This window comes from Protomyctophum bolini, assembly GCF_963924005.1.
Source record: "Protomyctophum bolini genome assembly, chromosome: 16".
NCBI classification, from domain to species: domain Eukaryota; kingdom Metazoa; phylum Chordata; class Actinopteri; order Myctophiformes; family Myctophidae; genus Protomyctophum; species Protomyctophum bolini.
Window position 1 is genome coordinate 9,053,781 of NC_137877.1, and position 20,055 is coordinate 9,073,835.

The following is a 20,055-nucleotide window of genomic DNA, read 5'->3' on the forward strand; positions in this document are numbered from 1 at the left end:
TTATGCTGGAATGGTTAATGCAAAAAAAAAAAAAAACAAGTAAATGGTTAGAAATAATATGCATGCATTGCAGGCCGGGGGAAAGCTAGCACAGACTGGCGTGGGGCGGTGACCTGGCAGAGCAAATTAAACCAATTGTTTATGTTTAATAAGATCTAGTAGGAAGGGGTGTGTGGGCGGATGAATATTTCCTGGCATGCATTCTCTTTCTGGGAGGCCTTGGGAGATAACCCTGATAATGCGATTCAGATTAGGCCAGGAGGTGAACCGAGTTCTGGGCCCAGACGGTGAACGAACGAGGGCTTATCATAAAGAGCAGGCGACCCCGCGGTCCGCCATATTGATTGGGCCGTGTCTCTCTCTCTCTCCGTCACTCCGTCTGTTTGTCTGCTTGTGCATCTACCAATGTATCCCATCCATTTCTATGTGTGTGTGCGTACATCTGTGCACGTGTGCATGTCTGTCTGTCTCTGTGTGTGTGTGTGTGTGTGTGTGTGTGTGTGTGTGTGTGTGTGCTGCACACTGGTATTTCTATTCCTGGTTGTCTGACTCCCTTAGTTCCTGACTGTCTGAAAGCACCCTTCTGTTTTTAAGGGATAATGGGTCTCACTCGGTCTATTTGTGCATCTACCAATGTATCCCCTCCATTTCTGTGTGTGTGTGTGTGTGTGTGTGTGTGTGTGTGTGTGTGTGTGTGTGTGTGTGTGTGTGCGCATCTGTGCGCGTGTGCGTGCGCACGTGCAGGGTGTGTGAGGGGGCATGACAAAGGACAAACGATAATCTCCCTATCCATTCCCTTATAGCAAACAAACATGAAGGCTATGTGGATTTCATCTGCCTCGAGCAGATGATAGATGTGAAAATTGGAATTACGTCGTCCACCTTTTCCCCAGACAGGCTTTTCTGTCTTCTCCTCTCTGCATACAGAGAGGAGAAGAGGCAAGTAGAGTGCAGTATAGGCAAGGAGACAGTTAGAAAAAAGAAATGGCAGAAAACTGGCTTTCTAACATTGACATTATGAAACAAAGTTGTGGAGGAGATTGCAGGTATTAAAACTAGTAGAGTTGGGATAGCTTGGGATGCAGCAGTCTAAGTGGAATCAGTGAGGCTAACGTGACTATAGGAAAGTTAATAAAACATCTTTTCATCTTCTCTTCTACTGCGACATTTCTCTATAAAATAATTCCAGAAAAAAGAGTTGAGGCGACCTCTTTGGCATAAGGTCAGAGACAGAATATAAAGTGAGGCTTCTCCTCCAACGGCGCAGTTTGCTGGAGGAAACTTTGCTGCAGAAAAAGTGCTGAAGTCATCTCAAACGGCATAGCTTGACGTTTGTATGTTGAATTGAATGCCCCACCACAACCACCGCGCTCAAGTCAAAAGGTATCACCTCTAATACTAGCCATGTCTTGTATGGAGAGTATGGGTCGCTGCCTTCAGGAAGGAGATATGGTGTTCCAGCGCATACAATAAGGTCAGACTGAAGAGGTCTTTTGTTCATCAATCAACTCAAACGTGTATGCGTGTTGCATACAAGGCCGCACTGGGTCGCAAAACGAATTTCAGTGCAAGCTGACAATAAAGTACTATATCATATCGTATCATATCAACCTCCCGGACACACGCGTACATGTGCACTGCACAGTGCACACCCACAAAAACACACCCAACCACACAGTGCGCCGATAACGTCCACCGACCCTGCCTGTCCCGCGGGGCCCTAATCAACTGAGGCCAAGTCAGCGAGAGATGTACAGTATACGGCTCAGCAGCCTTTCTCTGCAGCAGTATCCCATTACTGTTAACCCATTCTGACCTGAGATCAGATTCATACGAGGTTTCCACTGGACACACACTGGTCTGATTAACCCATTCTGACCTGATATAAAAATGTCAGTCGTTCTTCGATTTTTCAAAAACAGCAGACCTACAAGCTCGTAGCGCGCCACTCGGTGGCGCGCTATGAGCTTGTAGATCTGCTGTTTTTCAATAGCTAAAGCATAGCATGATGCTAACACCAAAAGGGGTTCCCGTTCAGAATGGGTTAAGCTTACAGTAGGCTACCATAACCCAGAGGCGGCGGCGGGGGGTGGGGTGGGGCTCTCTCTATCACACTTTCTTTCTCTGCATTTCTCTCATGGTTGGTTTGCTTCATGCTCACTTTCTCTCTCTCTCCCTCTCATCCCTGTCTCCGTTAATGAACACTGTAACCCATCCGATGCCACTCGGTGTTAGGCCTGCCCCGATCACACTGTCACATTCTTGTGAACTGCTTCCCTGTTCCCTTATCCCCCGCTCTCTCTCCCTCTAATGAACAAAGTAGACAGTGTCTCTATAACACTTAACTTATTATTTCAGTGCAGTTTATCTATCCCTTCATTTATACTGTATGGGTTTCTGGGAAGCCACATGCCATGAGAATGAATTTAATTTCGATTTACCGTCGGAATACAAAACTTTTATCCACTCGACCGTGGGATCATTTAGTAGCCCCCCCCCCCCCCCCCCCCCCCATAGGTAAGTGCATGTCTGTCACGCCTTGGGGCCGTTAATGTCCTGAGATATAGACTGTAATTATGGGAGATAGCGGGGCAGTCGGCGGCAGTCCAAATGTAATACAGTCCCTTGAGTATTGATATTATGTAACGTTGTTTGCACAGCGAGCGGGGGCACAGCACGACGTTGTCCCTATGAACCTGTATCTGCTAAAGGTATCATCAGGGCCCTAAAGCCTCGTCGATATGCTGGGATCGATAATACACACATGTATTAGTAAGAGCTTAAGGGTATAGAGCGCAAGCCACTCGCTATTGATTACTTTACGGCTTTAGGTAATTTCAAAACGGGGAGGAATCACTTTCTTATGAAGGAAAACTGGACAGATATGAACAGCATAATGATGTGGAAGCACAGCAATGTTTAAAACCGTGGTGCGAGACTGTGAGTACAGTGTGTTTCTGCCTTTGCAAGCGTGTGTGTGTGTGTGTGTGTGTGTGTGTGTGTGCGTGAAATAATGGCATGCTTTTCTTTGAATTTTGAGAGTCTGTTCATATTATACTGTACACACGCAAGTGTGCATAATTTGCATGTGCACGAGAGAAAACATGTCATGTTTCTTTGTATTAGTGTGAGTGGTTAATAAATCAAAGACTGCCATATAGCTCAAGCAGTGTAGCCTAGCAGCAGTGGTGGACAGTCACAAAGTGCATTTACTTGCAGTACTAAAGTACTTACTGTACTTTTAGTACATTCTATCCGTGTGTGATTTTATGTAGGCTTTACTTGAGAATTTGTATGTGTGGATACTTACAGTATGACTTTCACTCTACTACATTCCTATAAGGGAAGATTACATATCTCTGCTGTCGGGAATAAACCACCTAACTCCAAAATGTTCATTTTTCAGGAAATGAAAAATATATTTCTTTCCGGAGATTCAGAAAACCATACATTTTGAAAACAAAGCAATGCTGCCTCATCAAAGTTGGTGTTGAGGCTATTCACACTTTCTTGCATGAGAGGGGGAGAGGTGGTGGAGTTAGCCAACAGGCGCTCCCAGCCTGTGGAGCGGTGCACTCCACAGCTGATATCATTAACCCATTCTGACCTTTAATAGCATGTACTTTGGAAACTATTTTTCAGAAGCAAGTACTCCCAGTAAGCAAGTACAAATGTAACAGCTTTCTTTCTAATATAATAGTAATATTTGACCATGCAGGAGTATCTATACTTTGACTCAAGTACTGGGTTGGGGAGTACTTCCACCGCCGCCCATAGCAGCGGGGCTGAGACTAATGTGTTTTGCCTTCGGAGCCATTCAGGTGTCAGGCCTGGGCTTTCTTCTCCCAATACAGACCAATTTCAAGCTTGGTTGAGCTGGGAGATTTACATTAAGGGATTCCAGAGCTTTGTTAGCCAGGGACCAGAGGTGCAGATTGAGCACCTGTGCTGGTCTTCGGTATAAAAGAACAGCTACCTTGCCTTGCGTCATTGAGGATCCTAATAATATGGGTGGGTCTAATAATGTGTGTATATATGACACATACAGAAATAAATGATCTCTGTATCAATACATCTTTAACCCATTTTGACCTGGGAACGATTCTGCAAATGTTTTCTAAATCCTGACTGTTTTCTTGAAAAAGCTATGTTTTTCTGTCAGTCGTTCTCAAACACTTTCATGTCACTTTTCACGATTCTTCAAAAATAGCAGACCTACAAGCTCGTAGCGCTACGAGCTTGTAGATCTGCTATTTTTCAATAGCTAAAGCATAACATAATGCTAACACCAAAAGGGGTTCCGGCCCCAAAATGGGTTAAATGAGGAAATATTAAGCAAAAAAAGGAATCTCATGTGTGAGAGTGAACGCCAGGCTGAAAAAAACTAACAGAGAAGTCACCGTTTTAGAACTATTATTGACAAAAGCAACATGCGGAAAACATTCCATTTACATTATTGTTAAGTCACCCGTCTCAATCATGTGTTTAGATGTGAACATTCAGAGCTGCTGCCAGGGGGGAGCTCTCTCTCTTGCAACGGACGGGGGATACCTGGCAGACAGGCATGCTGAATTGGCAGAATGACAAAACCACTTCTGTCCATCTTGGAAGGCAGACGCCACTTAGTATCGGTTGTGTAACGCGGCACTATGGGTTCTTTTTGTGAGGCAGCTGCATCCTTCACTGATTCCACCAGGGTGTATGAAAAGCCTTTGGGAAGGCTGGGCTGTCAGTACCATAACGCTTTCACAAATTATCTTGCTGTTGTCGGCAAATAACCTGCAGAGCCAGAGAGGTAACAATGTGGGGGGAAGAAGGAATTCCAGAGAGCATTTGATCTGAAGAAGGGTTTTTTGAATGTGCCCTGGATGGCGTTATCAAAGCCGAATCATTTTAGCTGTGAAAGCCTTTTTATCAAAGTGAGTATTGACTATTGCATTGAGTGTGAATGCAACACTCTACTGCTATATACTGGCGAGTTAACGAGTCCTCCGAAAAAGTGCCTCGGAGGCGTGTGAATAATATAATGTGTGATATCTGTCAGAATGGACAATGAGACAATGGGGATCTGATGAATGGTCGCCCACGGAACTCATGCTGCCCACCGGCGCCGAGATATGGAGCTGGTGGGAGGACATTAATTCAACACAATTTCAACCATGCAAACACTGAAACCTGCTGTTCTCTCGACTACAGCTATCCCGCTCTGCTCTGTGTGTGTTGTGTGATCGTAGAACAAGCAAAAGTATCAAGGAAAAGTATCAAAGTGTGTGTTTATGTGTTTACTGAAATGCAGCGGAACAGCAACACCAAGTGCATTTGGGTGCCAACAACGCACAAACATGCCAAGATGCCTCCCTTCATTTTTCATTGTTGGTTGGACTCCGGGCCAGCCACTGGACCAATGGGGGAGGAAGAAGGGGGGGGGTCTCCCCCTTGCTCTCATTAGCTGGGCAATGAGCCGTGCTCGGGAAGTACATGTACTCCCCAGACCACGTTACTGAACCACACCTCAGATACCTCACAACACAAAGGCTCACCTTGCTTAACCTGGGACCAAACGCACGGTAATAATGGGTAGTCTAGAACCTGAATTGGTCAAACTATAGTCCTCACCCGTTCTGAATATAATGAACACTTCAACAGCAAATTATGTACACCAGATGGGGCAGTATAGAGAGTACTCTGTACTGTACCCCATCTGGCGGAGTCAGGTTAACCCATTCTGACCTGAGATCAGATTCATACGATGTTTCCACTGGACACACACTGGTCTGATTAACCCATTCTGACCTGAGATCAGATTCTAAAAATGTCAGTCGCTCTTCGATTTTTCTAAAATAGCAGACCTACAAGCTCGTAGCGCGCCACTCGGTGGCGCGCTATGAGCTTGTAGATCTGCTATTTTTAAATAGCTAAAGCATAACATGATGCCAACACCAAAATGGGTTCCCGGACAGAATGGGTTAAGGAAGTGTAGGCTACAGACAGAAGGACAGACAGAATGACAGACATTTTTCGGTGCACTTTTGGATAGATAACAGCTCTTGGAAAATGTGGTAAATTTGGAAAATGGCTGCCATGGTTACCACGGGACAAATCTGCGGCGGCCCTCTATAGCCAAAAATGTTCCTTATGGCATGTGTGCCAAAGTTCATGCTTTTATCGTGTACAAGTGCACAATTCCATCAAAATACTGCACGTAGATGCTGGACTACTTGCTATTGTGGATATACACCAATACTACCAATACTGGGGGGGGGGTATATTATATGTGTAATATGGTCTAAATGCTGCTCCTGATTGTGAATTTATACATATGTTCAGATTGGATAATTCAATCAAAAGGATTACACACATACTGTAAGGAGATGGAACCCCACTACGTGTCATTCTTGTTTTTGGGTGGGAGCTAGTGTCCGTCCATCCGCCCGCCCGCCTGTCCTTTGCATATCTTGCGAACCACACATCCTGACATCACACTTGGCAGGTGTATTGCTTGGGGGACGCCAAGGAATGCAGTGTCAAGATGATCCATGCATGCGGCCATGCCCAGAACAGGCACTGCACCACTTTGAGTCATTCTCAATTTGAATTAAGCAACTGCGGGCGGCCCACTGTGAATCGTTTTAATTGTATATTTTGCAAACAGCCCAGTGGCAATTTCTCTTCTTGTTGTGTCTCTGGAGTGTCAGAATCCTCCGGTGGAAACAGTGAACTGAAGGTGACATTCAAGTGATATAAGAACACATTGTCCAGGGGAATCTCTCAAGGCTATGCTATTTTCTTTCTCTCTTCAACACTCTCTTCTCCTCCTCCATCCGCCGCCTTTCTCCTTCTCCTCTTAAATCTCCAAATGAATGCTTTGGTCCAATAAACCAGTACAATTTACAATTTAGGCATTTAGCAGACGCTCTTAATCCAGAGCGACTTACATTAAGCAAGAACAAAAGCATGGGAATACATCACATAAAAACATTTATCATGAAACATGCGTAAGCTAAGACGCGCAAACGCGCAAACGCGGGAAGCGAACGCAGCTCGTACATATTTGGATTTTGGACGTATAGCTGCTTTGGGGACTCCTTATATGGTTATGGCTGAGTCATGGTGACGTAATCACTCAGCTCCATATATGGGCACAAAAGCGGGACAGACAGACAGACACACACACACAGACAGACATGATCTGCTAGGTCTCATAGTAAGTGCTCACAGCGTTTGCAATCACACAAAATGTATAGGAACGGGGCTTTCACTGTTAATTCATAAATAATGGTGGAACATTCTGGCTGGGGGCTGTAATACAATCACGTTGAAAACACATTTGACCTGTGGCTGCTATGTCAGACACACTAAGTGGAGTGTACGGTGGAAATAACCAGCCAGAGCCCACACACTGGCATGTTAGACAGACTGACTGAGCACGCACGCACGCACGCACACACACACGCACACACGCACACACACACACACACACACACACACACACACACACACACACACACAGTAATGGGATCAGATGTTATTTGGGGGAGAAGAGCGATCTATCTATCGTTGCCAGGGTGACACGGTATGAGCCTGTCACCGCTGCTCCTGACTATACCCCTCCCAAACCTCATTCACATGCCGACTGCACCTCCTCTATAGGCCCCTCCACATCTCTGCTCCTCTTCCACCTGAAATCACTCTCGCGCCGCTCTGTCTTCTCTGTTTTTCTCCCTCACTAGTCAACGGCAGAATGTCCCTCGGGCTCTACTGACAAATTATAGGGACAAGAGGAAGATGCGCAACAACAGTGCAGGACTGGCTATGGCAGCCTGGTGGGCAATGGCAGGTTTGTCAAAGCAGGGGTTACAGCCAGGACACAGTGACCAAACTATATCCATGTTCCCGCAACTCGTGTTCTGTCTCTGCTTACTTGCTTAAGGTTGTCCATCATGTCCGATGATTCATCATGTGACTGTGTGTATAGTCCAATCCGTGACCCCACACTGTCTGCCACAAACAGAACAGGTATGAGGCACTGACTGGGGGGTGTGGGGTGTGGTACCATAGAGTATTAAAAGGATAGAGACTATTCATGTCAGTGGAAGTTGCTCAGTGGTGTTTTGAAGCACCCTGAAGGACCGACCTACTTCCACCTTTCACCCCTGTGTCAATCATCTAATGTGATCCTGGCCTCTACACACCCTCCACCAACCTAGTCCCCATATATGGGGGACAAGGGGTTTTCTTTCTTTTTAAGTTGTAGTTCTCCCACAAGAACTATGACTTTTGGTTTAAGACCAACCAACAATGCATACCTTTCTTTTATAGCCATACCCCTCTGAATTTGAATATTACACCGGTCATTTAAATCCTGCTGCTCTACGCTGATATAGTGAGTGTCAAGCAATACTGTATCTACTTGAGTCACACACACTCAATGCTTATAAACCACACGTACAGAACACAGAAACACACACATCTACATAGTCTTAGCCATGACGTCCACAAGTGAATCCAGTGTGTCCTTGAGCCAGACATGGATTCCTAACGAGGTGTGTAATGTGTATACGCTTTTCCGACCAGTCATTGGTCCGACATGTGGAAAACGACCGGATTAAGGTTGGCGAACATGCGCTGCTCCGTGCTTGTGGTTAGGTTATGGTTTGAGGTAGGTCGTCGTTGTCGGACCAATGCCTGGTCGGCCCACTGCACCTACCTATAGTAATAGGATGGGCTGCAGAGGGGAAATGTCACGTATGTGCAAATGTACTGAGCGCGCACACACACACACACACACACACACACACACACACACACACACACACACACACACACACACACACACACACACACACACACACACACACACACACACACACACACACACACACACACACACACACACACACACACACACACACACACACACACACACACACACACACACACACACACACACACAGAGGAGTGCCACTGCATCAAATATTAAATTCCATTACAATATTTCTATAGTAGTTAGTAGTAGTTTATGCTGAAGAGACCTTTCTGGACACTGGACAGTGTGTGTCTCGTCGTGTGACAGAGAATGCCACAGGCCATTCTGTCTGTGTGTCTGTGCGTGCGTGTTATGTGTTTTATAATTTATAATGTGGGCTTATGCATGTTTATATTATTTTATTTGTCTGAAAGCATTATTCCAGTTTTCTCTTAAGAAAACTATCACTCAGATGTCTGATGGGAATCGAGTTGTGTTGCTGGAAAGGGGGTTCTGGGCAGTTCAGCACTATTCCTCAATAGTGTCCGTTAGTATTGACCATTGTTTCCAGACTCTGAATAGTCACCTGATTTCGAGCATATAGACTAGAAATTATCATTTGAATACGATATGTCTGTCCCTATTTATTTGAGCCGGAGAGTGTATCTCCATGGAGGAATGCAGCCATTGTTGTTGTTGCATATTTTGTTTATTACAAGGGAGACTAAAAAGAACAATGGGTACCTTTCTATATTATGCTGCACTTCATCTTTACTACCTTTTGAAGGATTTATGCTTCGACACTGGCTGCAGCTGCGATACAGCCTGTCCTGCATTATCTCTCCACTCTCGGAATGGCATTTTTCTTTAGGAGAAGCTGCTTTTTCTTTCAGCTACCCTCTTTGGCTAGCGGTAATTATTGTAGTATAGTTATTGCCGTCATTATTGTTACTATGCTGCTGCAATGTCTGAGCTCCAAGTATAAACTATAAACCACCTGTATAAACTGAAATCAGTTGTTGATTCAGCTCAATTAGTTCATTCAAACAACTAGAAATGTGATAGGTCAGATAGACACAGAGAACACACAGACAGACATCAGCTTATGTAATAGAATTTTTTGTGCACTTGACCGGTGCCCGGCTGCAGAGTCTGTAACGATGGAAGTTGGAGACCCATGGCCCACCCCGGCTATGCAAAACCCATTGGACGAATGGTTCTCGAGTTACGTGGGATTACAGACGTACGTACAGAGACTTGGTGCATTTATATATACTGTAGATGTCAGATAATAGATATATACTCTGCATGTTCTGCCAATAATGCTTTGAATTCAATGTACATTTTCTGGAATACATATAGCCTCCTAATCACTCCCAGCAACATGGTCCCATTTCCTGTCCTTATAAAGTTATTCTTAAGTTGCCAGACGATCGGAGAGCTCCACCAACTGATGCATCTGGTGACATCTAAATTCAATGTCGTTCAGTGGCGAGAATGACCACTAACAAACCTACAGTACGCCCACAAATCATATCAGCGACCCAATATGAACGACTTTGGAATGGTTCTAATGCACTTTTAAAAAACTCCCGTACTGTTTTCACCCAGTTTTAGCAAACAAAAGCGGTTTGATTGTCATTGTCTCACCGGTTGAGAGGATTTTGAGAGAGTTCAGTAAATGAAAAGCAGGCACAGAGAAAGAGATAGCTAGCGAGAGAGAAAAAAGAAAAGACAGATTTCCCACGAGATACCTCCATGGTATGTTGTTCAAACGTGCGTCTGTCTGCCTGGATGAAGGACAATGGAATGGTGATGAAAGCAACATCATTTTTCCTTCTTTCTCTCCTATTCCTCCATCTTTCCCCTTTCTAACTTGTTCCATTTGAACAGTCTCTCCAACCTGTTCCACATGACTCAACTGGTTAAGCTGAGGATTGCCAAACATGCAGTAGGCAAACAGATCGACAAAAGAGAAGACAATACACTGTCCCCCCAGACACTGAGGCCCTCATTTATCAATTGAGTGTAAAATCTGCCCCAAATTCGAGTGTAGGTTTCGCCCCACGTCGCCACAGCATTTATAAAGTGATCGCAAACAGCTGATCCTTCCTTAATTTCGTTCCGACGTTAATAGATGTGACGGCTGAAATCTATCTGGCACGCCCTATGAAATCAAGCTTCGCCCTCGTTTTTGCGACATGAATAACTGCAATACGACCTGGAAACCATGGTTACAGGGGAAAAAAGGTTTCCCCCGTGCCTTGCCCCCCTCACTCATACACAGACACACGCAACTTGCAAGCCCAACTAACTGGTGTGTTGTATCTTAAATAAATAAATAACGAACACCTGCATGAATTAAATAAAGCTGTAGGCCTACCCTGTCTGTTTCCCTCTCACCTCGCTTGCCTGGCTGTCATGTCCACGCACGCAGGCACGCACCTCAAGGCTACATCAAGGTTCAAGTTTCAAGTTTATTTAGTGTCCCCGAATGGCAAATTGGGTTGCAGCATAGACAGTACAATAAACAATGAATGAAACAGTACAAACAAACAAACAGTTCACATAGCAGATACCAGAGTACAAAGGTGCACACAACCATTAAAGTGCAGGCGTTAAAGTGCTGTCTCTGATGCAGAGATTACCATACCAACAGATAATGGAGAAAGAAATGACGGACTCGATGTAGGCACTGTAAAACAGTTTCATCAGAGTCTTGTCGACATTGAACTTAGCCAATTTCCTTAGGCAATGCAGGCGTTGACCTTTTTTATGCATTACATCAGCATTTAGGTCGAATTTCAGTTGTCATCAATAATTGTGCCTAGATATTTGTAACTGGGTACAATATCTACAGTCTGTCCGTTGACAACACTCTTCTGGGGGGATTGTGGGGAACGTCTAAAATCTATGCATACAGTAGCTCTTTTGTTTTTGAAACATCAAGCTGCAAGAAGGCGTTGTCACACCAGGATAGAAAGTCGTCTACCACTTGCCCGTGACAGTTCTCATCATTGTCAAGCAGGCTGACGATGACCGAGTCGCCAGCGTATTTAATGATGAATCTATTTTGGAAATGGCTAACACAATCGTTGGTATAAAGAATGTAAAGAAAGGCAGATAAAACACAACCCTGGGGCGAGCCAGTAGAAGATGTCAGGAAGCTAGACTGTATCTCAGTCATTAACCCTTACACGTTGAGATCTGTTAGTTAAGAAGTCAAGAATCCAGCCCACCAGAGACAAGGATCTACACCAAAGGAGTTAACCAGTTTATCAACCAAGCAACCAAATGCTGAGGAAAAATCAATAAAGAGCAGCCTAGCATGGGGTTTACTACCTTCAAGGTGTTTGTGCAGGAGATTAAGTAAGGTGGCAAGTGCATATTGAACGCCCCTTCCAGCCCTATACGCAGACTGGAGGGGGTCCAGTAAGCGCTCAGTTTTTGCCACAAGCTCAGACTTGATTCGTTTTTCAAATTGTTTCATGATCAAGGAAGTTAGAGCAACAGGCCTGAAATCATTGAGCGTTTGGGGCTTATTGCTCTTGGCCACCGGAACTATAGTGGACTGTTTCCAGAGGGATGGCACCTTCTGCTGGAAAAGAGATAGATTAAATATATAATAAAAGATAGGGCCTAGTTGTTCAGCGCAGGTCTTTATCAGGTGACCCCAAATATTGTCTGGGCCGGGACTTTTCCCAGGCTTACAGCCTTTAAAGGACTTGATGACACTCTGTTCATCAAAAAAGGGTTTTAAAGGGGGCTGACTGCAGACTGTTCCTTAACACGCAATGGTTATTTCTGAAGTCATGGACATCGAATCTAGTATAGAAATCAAAGTTGGGCAGCTCAACCTTTTTCCTTTCGGAAAAACCGCATCGCCATGAATGGAATATGTTTGTAGGCTGGCCTATATTAATTTTACCCATTCGTGGATTTCGTGCGCAGTGCAGTGATCAGTGAGACTGCGCATCGCTGTGATAAGTCCTGTCCGTGAGTGATGCCTGCATGAGAAATAGGCTGCCATATCGTCATGGCAGTCATAATCAACGTTTATGAAGTGATTTGATCATTGATGAACGAATCATAAACATAATGAATGAAGGCTTGCATGTGTGCTGGTATGTGTTGGTGACGCACGCCGCGGTCCCGTCCTCCCGACCCCCGAAAATGATCTCGCTTTTATCTGAACTGTCAAAGCACTTATTTAAATGGTGAATGATTAAGCCCCTTACGCCTATAGCCTGCTACAATTGCAAATAGGCAAGCTGTATGCTTGTCATTGTCACTTGGAAATAAAGGTGTGCAGTCCATTTATGCCTTTTTTAAATAATATCACAGTGATTATATAGGCATCTGATGTCATGTTATATTGATTTTAATTACTTGTAAAGTTCGAAATCTCTCTTTTTCTTGTGTATGTATATACATACAGTTTTAAATTAACATTTTAGGAGTGAAAACATATGTTTAGATGCCTGTGACAGCGTGTCAGCAGTTCAGACAATGCTGCTCCGCTTGTGTACGACAGAAAAACAGCCAAGGACAAAGCGTACGACAGCTCCCGAACATATTTTTGTCCTGGCACACGTTCAATTTCAAGCTGAAATGGTAAATGCCGACAATTGCGGTAATTTCGGCGTGCACCCACATTTCGGCGTACGCACGGTTGATAAATGAGGGCCTAAGGCTGGAGACGGTGGTGATTTGTTGTCCATGAATAGACTCTGACATCACAACCACCTGGCGACCCATGACGCCATAGATGAAGCCGCGGCATTAACAGGCTGGGGTGCTTATAGGCGCAATAGTTTGGGTCCTGAGGGGGACTGGGGCCGTGGAGGGAGGTTAGGGGTGGCAACGTCTGCTTGGCTACAACATCCAGTAGACAAACTACCTCTCGAACAATTCAAGGAGATTAGCATTTATTTTATCCACTTGTGGGAACAATTGTCGGAAAATGGCGCTTTGGTTTGGTGTCCTAAGTTACTCTGCACAAAGCAAATAAACTGTTATAAGGAGACAGACCCCCCCCAAAAAAGGAAAGCAAAGAAACGAAAAGAAAGGCAATCTCCTCATTTGACAGGAAAATCTAATAGCTGGTGCATAGAAGGTGAACACATACACATGTATTGGTATGAAGATTTCATTTCTTCAGTTAGGTAGCTGATGATGCGGAACAGTTCCGAGAGTATGCTTACAATAATGTTGGCTAAAACAGAATTACACCTGGGGAGGGTGTGTGTGTGTTCTACTCTGTATGCTTCCCTCATAACTTCCATTAACCTCAGCTGCCTTTTCTTTCTGTCGCCCTCGCATCATCTCATTAAAACGTCCCGGACAAACCTCATTTCTCACAATAAATACATTATCCTAATCAACACTGATGAGTTTATCATGGCCTGGTACTGTGCGTGTGCGTGTGTGTGTGTGTGTGTCATTAGGTTCTTCCTGTTACCCCTGGTTCCTCACTCATCTGCATAGTGATTGGTGAAATAAACTGGCTGTTCATTAGCTTCACCCCGACTTACACTTGCTCCCCTAATTAGTAATGATCCCTGCAGGGTACAGTGTGTGTGTGTGTGTGTGTGTGTGTGTGTGTGTGCGTGCGTGCGTGCGTGCGTGCGTGCGTGCGTGTGTGTGTGTGTGTGTGTGTGTGTGCGTGCGCTCGCGCGTGTGTGTGTTTTGAATGCAAATGCTAAATTAACTTTGCTTTCTAAGTAGGTGATTTGCAAAGCACAGATTCCTGACTATGTTTTGCCTGGGCGACAGCCCACGCATCACACGTCCTGGACTAAAGTGCAGAAGCAACAATGCATTTCAACGAGGAGGACCAGTAAGAGCACTGATCTGCTTGATCACTGTGAGATTAGCCCAAATAGCCCCCATCACATCCCCCTGTCATCTTCTGGCCTCGACTCGAATATGAAAGCCAAATCAAGACTGAATGGTCTGTCAGGGTTGACAGATAAAGTCAATCCCCCTGTAAGGCTGTGCTGTAATCGTCAAATGATGACAGATGGCTTTCAGCTGCATGCCTTATTGATGATGTCATTATCAAATAAACAACGCAGTGCTGCCGTTGCTACTGTAGCCAATAGCCATACACACCTGGCCATGGCCAATCAGTGGGAAGGAGGCAGCATAATTATCCCATTTAGACCTATGTTTCTATATCAGTGGTGCTCAATATTTAATGTCAAGGAGCCCAGAAATTATATGTAATTGGCCGCCGACCCCCCATCTGAAAATGTGCTGTTCCAGGGACCCCACCCCCCCAGAAGCAAAGATTTGAGTTAAAAACATTCGCTCTGAAAGAATATATATTGAGATTTGCGCAACATTTCCATGATTTAAAACAAATAGCAGATCTACAAGCTCGTAGCTACGAGTTTGTAGATCTGCTATTTTTTTTTAGCTATTTTTCAATAGCTAAATTAAAACACAAAAAGGGGTTCCCACCCAAAATGGGGTACATGGTTGAGTGAGGGTTGTGGATGTTTAAATCCTCGTATTTAAGATGTGTTGGAATCAGTGTTGCCTGGTAACCGCACCCCACTGTTCTGCTTCATTAGCACGTTGCTAAGCATCCTAAAACCAAGTTATACTGTATCGTACAGCGTTATGTTGTACTGTATGGAGAGTGTAATTATGGAGGTGGAGCCATACTGTATATATTGGGAATGGGGCATATCAGTACTTCAACTACCGTACATCAAGTATAGCGTAACCTCCGTGGTACAATGATGTTTTCTTAATATGGCTCAGCCACCTGCTTATCCTTTTACTGACCTTATCAGTATACTCATGCTGTTTTAGATGGTTTGCATTGCTATAGCGCCTTTTACAAAGTGCCTCGAATCTACCTGTATAATAATATACCTGTATAATTTTGATTTCAGCATGGGACACGGATCAATTACAATTGATATTTCCAAATGTGTAAAAGACATTTTAACTTTTAGTAACAACTACTTTAAGTAACAATTACTTTTTTATGGGTTTCTTTTCTGAATCATTAATTAATTCATCCTTTCTTTCTTTGATTCAGCAATTTAATTGGACAAATGTACTAGATAATAGAGGAATTGATAATAAACTGAAGGTGTAGATGAGTTTCACACTGTGGCATATAGAACTGGCTTGAGTAATGCAAGAGACTAATAAGCAAAGGTTAAAGTACAACTCTCCCTTGGCTTAAACAATACAATGTTGCTTGGTTATAACAGGTTGTGTGAGTGTGCCTGGGTAGCAGCTTGAAAGATAGCGCTCTTTACTTTACTTTACTTTACTTTACTTCACAAGGTTCTGGGTACCAGAACCAGACACCAGACACTTCCAACGCAGTGTACGAGTAGCATTAACCTAACTCGACACATGGATCCAGACCAGTGCTCAAATTGCCCGACCCTGTCCTGTCTGCAGACGAAATGAATGCCCAGAGACACGAAGCGACACGTTTGATGTCAGGTAGTTATTTTACAGATGGAAGAGAAAGGCAAAGTGGGTCTCAGAGGATATTACATGTTTGACTGGTCTCAGTGTTAATATTTCCGACACACGTGGACCGTGAGGGGGGAAATGGAATGCTCAAGCATGATACGCCGTCAACATTGATTTTGACTCATCACCCTTCCCACAGTGGCTCCCATATCAGAGCCCAGTCTGTCAGGGTCCCGTCATGCACTCCCACAGTGGCTCCCATATCAGAGCCCAGTCTGTCAGGGTCCCGTCATGCACTCCCCTGGAGGGCAATGAGCTACACCACCATGTACAGTACGTAGCATTTCTATGCTGCATTCTGTTTACCAGTGTCGCTCGAGTGGCTTCCTGGCTCCAAACTCTTAATAATATACTTTGAGAGAAAATAAATTCTCATGATTTGCATGAACAGACTTTTTGAATAGATTATTCACCTTCAATTTGTTGTTCCATTACTTTCCGACTCATTAGCACGTATAGCAATTGTCTGTAGGCTCGACAGACTGTGAAAAGGAAAGGATTAAAAACACCAGGAGGAACATAATGTATGCATGGCTTCTTATGTGTCAAACGTTCAGTCAAAAATAATGACGAATATCCCCCGATATAAAATGGCACGGCTTTAGAGCAGAGGATGGAATGTGTCCTGCAGAATGGTTTGGGTTTTACATTATTGATTTTTACTTTTGGCTATTAATAAATACTTTTTTATTCAATTTCCCTTAACCACTACATCATTGATCTGTACCTGTCCCCTTCCTTTTTTTCCATCTACACCAAATGTCTTTCATACTACAAGCTCTCACAGGCAAGCATTCACACCTGTTTGCGTTTTTAATTCAAGGCTTACTAGGGCTGAAAACGGCAAAAAACAACAACAAGTGACACGGAGAGTGGACGTTTCAGACCATCACAAACAGTTATTTTCACCACGTCACTTTGTAAGAAAAATACTATTTTATTTTTGGCATCCAAAGAGCCTCAATGTTAATTTTCCAGTGTGCGAGGCCATCTTGTTATTAGAGCCAGGGGATTGGGCTGTTGCCAAATGTTTGTAGAATCCCTGCCTTCCAGGAGGGCGATCACCATCTATATGCTCTATTTATAGTCACCCTCTGCATTTGTGATTGAGGCGGCCGTAAAATAGGCAATTTTACACTCACTGCTCCAATCACTCATCTGTGGAAAGGGAAATAACCAGTGGTGGGAAAAACCCACATTCCTTTCGCTTAACCCATTCTGACCTGAGATCAGATTCATACGAGGTTTCCACTGGACACACACTGGTCTGATTAACCCATTCTGACCTGAGATCAGATTCTAAAAATGTCAGTCGTTCTTCGATTTTTCAAAAATAGCAGACCTACAAGCTCGTATCGCGCCACTCGGTGGCGCGCTATGAGCTTGTAGATCTGCTATTTTTCAATAGCTAAAGCATAACATGATGCTAACACCAAAAGGGGTTCCCGCGCAAAATGGGTTAACCCTCTTACTGCCAACATTGATTCAGTCACTCCGTCACTCACTGCCTCCGGATGCAAGTGGGGACTTTTATTTTGAAGACCCCATGTGGCCACACCGTTATCAGCCACGATTTAGTAATGAGCCACCAACATAGACGTTCTGTTCGGGGCGGGAGGGGGGAGGTATGTTAATGCACGTCTGGGCAGGGACCCAAGTGGGAATTATCATTATTGGTAATGGCAGATCATGGTAGATCAATGGTAATGGTAAATCAACAACCCAATGTATCACTGAGCAGTCACGGGTGTCCGGGAGCAGACACCCTACATTTACAATTTAGGCATTTAGCAGACGCTCTTAAGTGATTTATATTAAGCAAGAACAAAAAGCATGGCAATACATCACATACATAAAAAGTAGTGATCATGAAACATGCGTAAGCTAATAACGTAACAGTGGAATATCTATATAATGAAACTATACATATAAACTATACATACATACTATTCATATACTATAAAGTGCTATGACTACAGTACATTAAATCACGGAACTTCCGGGAGAGGTGGGATGTCTGGCAACGTGTGAGGGCCACGAACTGTAGCAGATCTCTAAATCTGCAAAGTAACTTGTAACTCAAGTTTTCAAAGTACAAAGTTCACCTCTGAGATGTAGCGGAGTACAAAGTATAATTGTACAGACAATTGGAAATACTCAAAATGTATAATACCTCAAAATGGTACTGTACTTGAGAAGAAAAAATATATTTTCCACTACTGGGCACTTTCTCTATAGAAATATGTGTCTGCAACAGCACGCCATTTGCATTTAACTCTATCTCTACCGCTAGCTGTTAGCATGAACCCCAGTTCCCAGTGCCAGCATACGCGTTCACTTTAAAAGACGTGCGTGCGTGCGCGCGCGCGCGTGCGTGCGTGCGTGCGTGCGTGTGTGTGTGTGTGTGTGTGCGCGTGGGTGTTGTGGCAGCTTTTTCACACAGCAAGGTCTTGCTTTTAACGCTAATTGTTTGATGACTCATCCTTGTAAAGAAAAGCTCCACAAAAGGTGAAAATTAAGAAATCACTCAAAAAGTAAAGAGTGCCTGCCTACATGTGGGCCATGCCACTCTCCCACAGAGAACTACTTTGTGTTTGACTAAAAAAACTGTGACAAAGAACCAAGCAGCAATGTAAGAAAAGTGACTTGAAAAACACACACATGCCTCCATGCGTGTGTGTTTCTGTATGGCACTTTTCACAGAGCATGCAAGGTCATTTTTTTAACACAAATTGTCTGATGACTCACTTTGAAGTGAAAATGTAATAGGGCTGCATGATTCTTGCTAAAATGTGAATCACCTACACAGTTCTTTTTTTTTTTAAGGTGAGAAACTGAATGTAATTTCCTATGCTGCTGGTTTTTGTTTTTGTATTGTACTGTCCTTCTTGTTTGTGTATCTATGGCTGTCTGTATATGTTGAGTATGAACCAAGACAAATTCCTATCAACTTGTTGACATGGCAAATAAATTATTGAATCTTGAATCTTGAGACACTACAGGTGAATAGGGAAAAAAAGTTAACTAATTGCTATCACACTGAAACTTCTCCAGTTGATTACTTATATTAAGACTAAGGCCCTCATTTATCAACCGTGCGTACGCCAAAATATGGGTGCACGCCGAAATTACCGCAATTGTCGGCATTTACTATTTCCGCCAAAGCTTGAAATTGGACGTGTGCCAGGACAAAAATCACGTCGGGAGCTTTGTCCTCGGCTGTTTTTATGTCGTACACAAGCGGAGCAGCATTGTCTGACCTGCTGACACGCTGCCACAGGCATCTAAACGAATGGGTTGATTACACAAAAACTAGTACGAGTAGGGTCTAAGGACCAGAACAATATCTAGTGGTGGCTAGTTTCTGAACTAAAAGTAAATTAACTACCCAGAGTTCCACAGACACTAATGAAATGTCCCCTCAGTGCTGAGATTAGTATTGTGAGCCAGTGAAGATAGGAGGAGGTGGTATGTGTGGCTTGTGCGGCACTCACTGCTTGGCACAATTCCATGGAAGTCAAAAGGCAATTAGCTTCAGTCATTTGGGGTATGTTGCTAGGCAACAGGGTAGTGGGACCTTCAAATAATAAGTGACATAATAGGCCTGTACAGTACATTTAGTTTAAGTGAACACAGCTGATTAATAATAGGAGGAGTAAGTACCTCTTTCAAAGTAAAGACGTTATGGATATGCATTTTACTCACAAGTAAGACGCGCAAACGCGTGAAGCGAACGCAGCTTGTGTGTGTGTTTTTTGTGTGCGATACAGCTGCGCCCTCTGGTGGCGGGCAGGTGGTGTTAC

General features: G+C 43.9%; 1 protein-coding gene across 1 annotated transcript in view; it reads right to left on the minus strand.

The window, feature by feature from the left end:
• Nucleotides 1–20,055, minus strand: part of nalcn (sodium leak channel, non-selective) — a 106,294-nt gene that overhangs the window by 28,284 nt on the left and 57,955 nt on the right. The gene's annotated exons all lie outside the window — the stretch shown is intronic.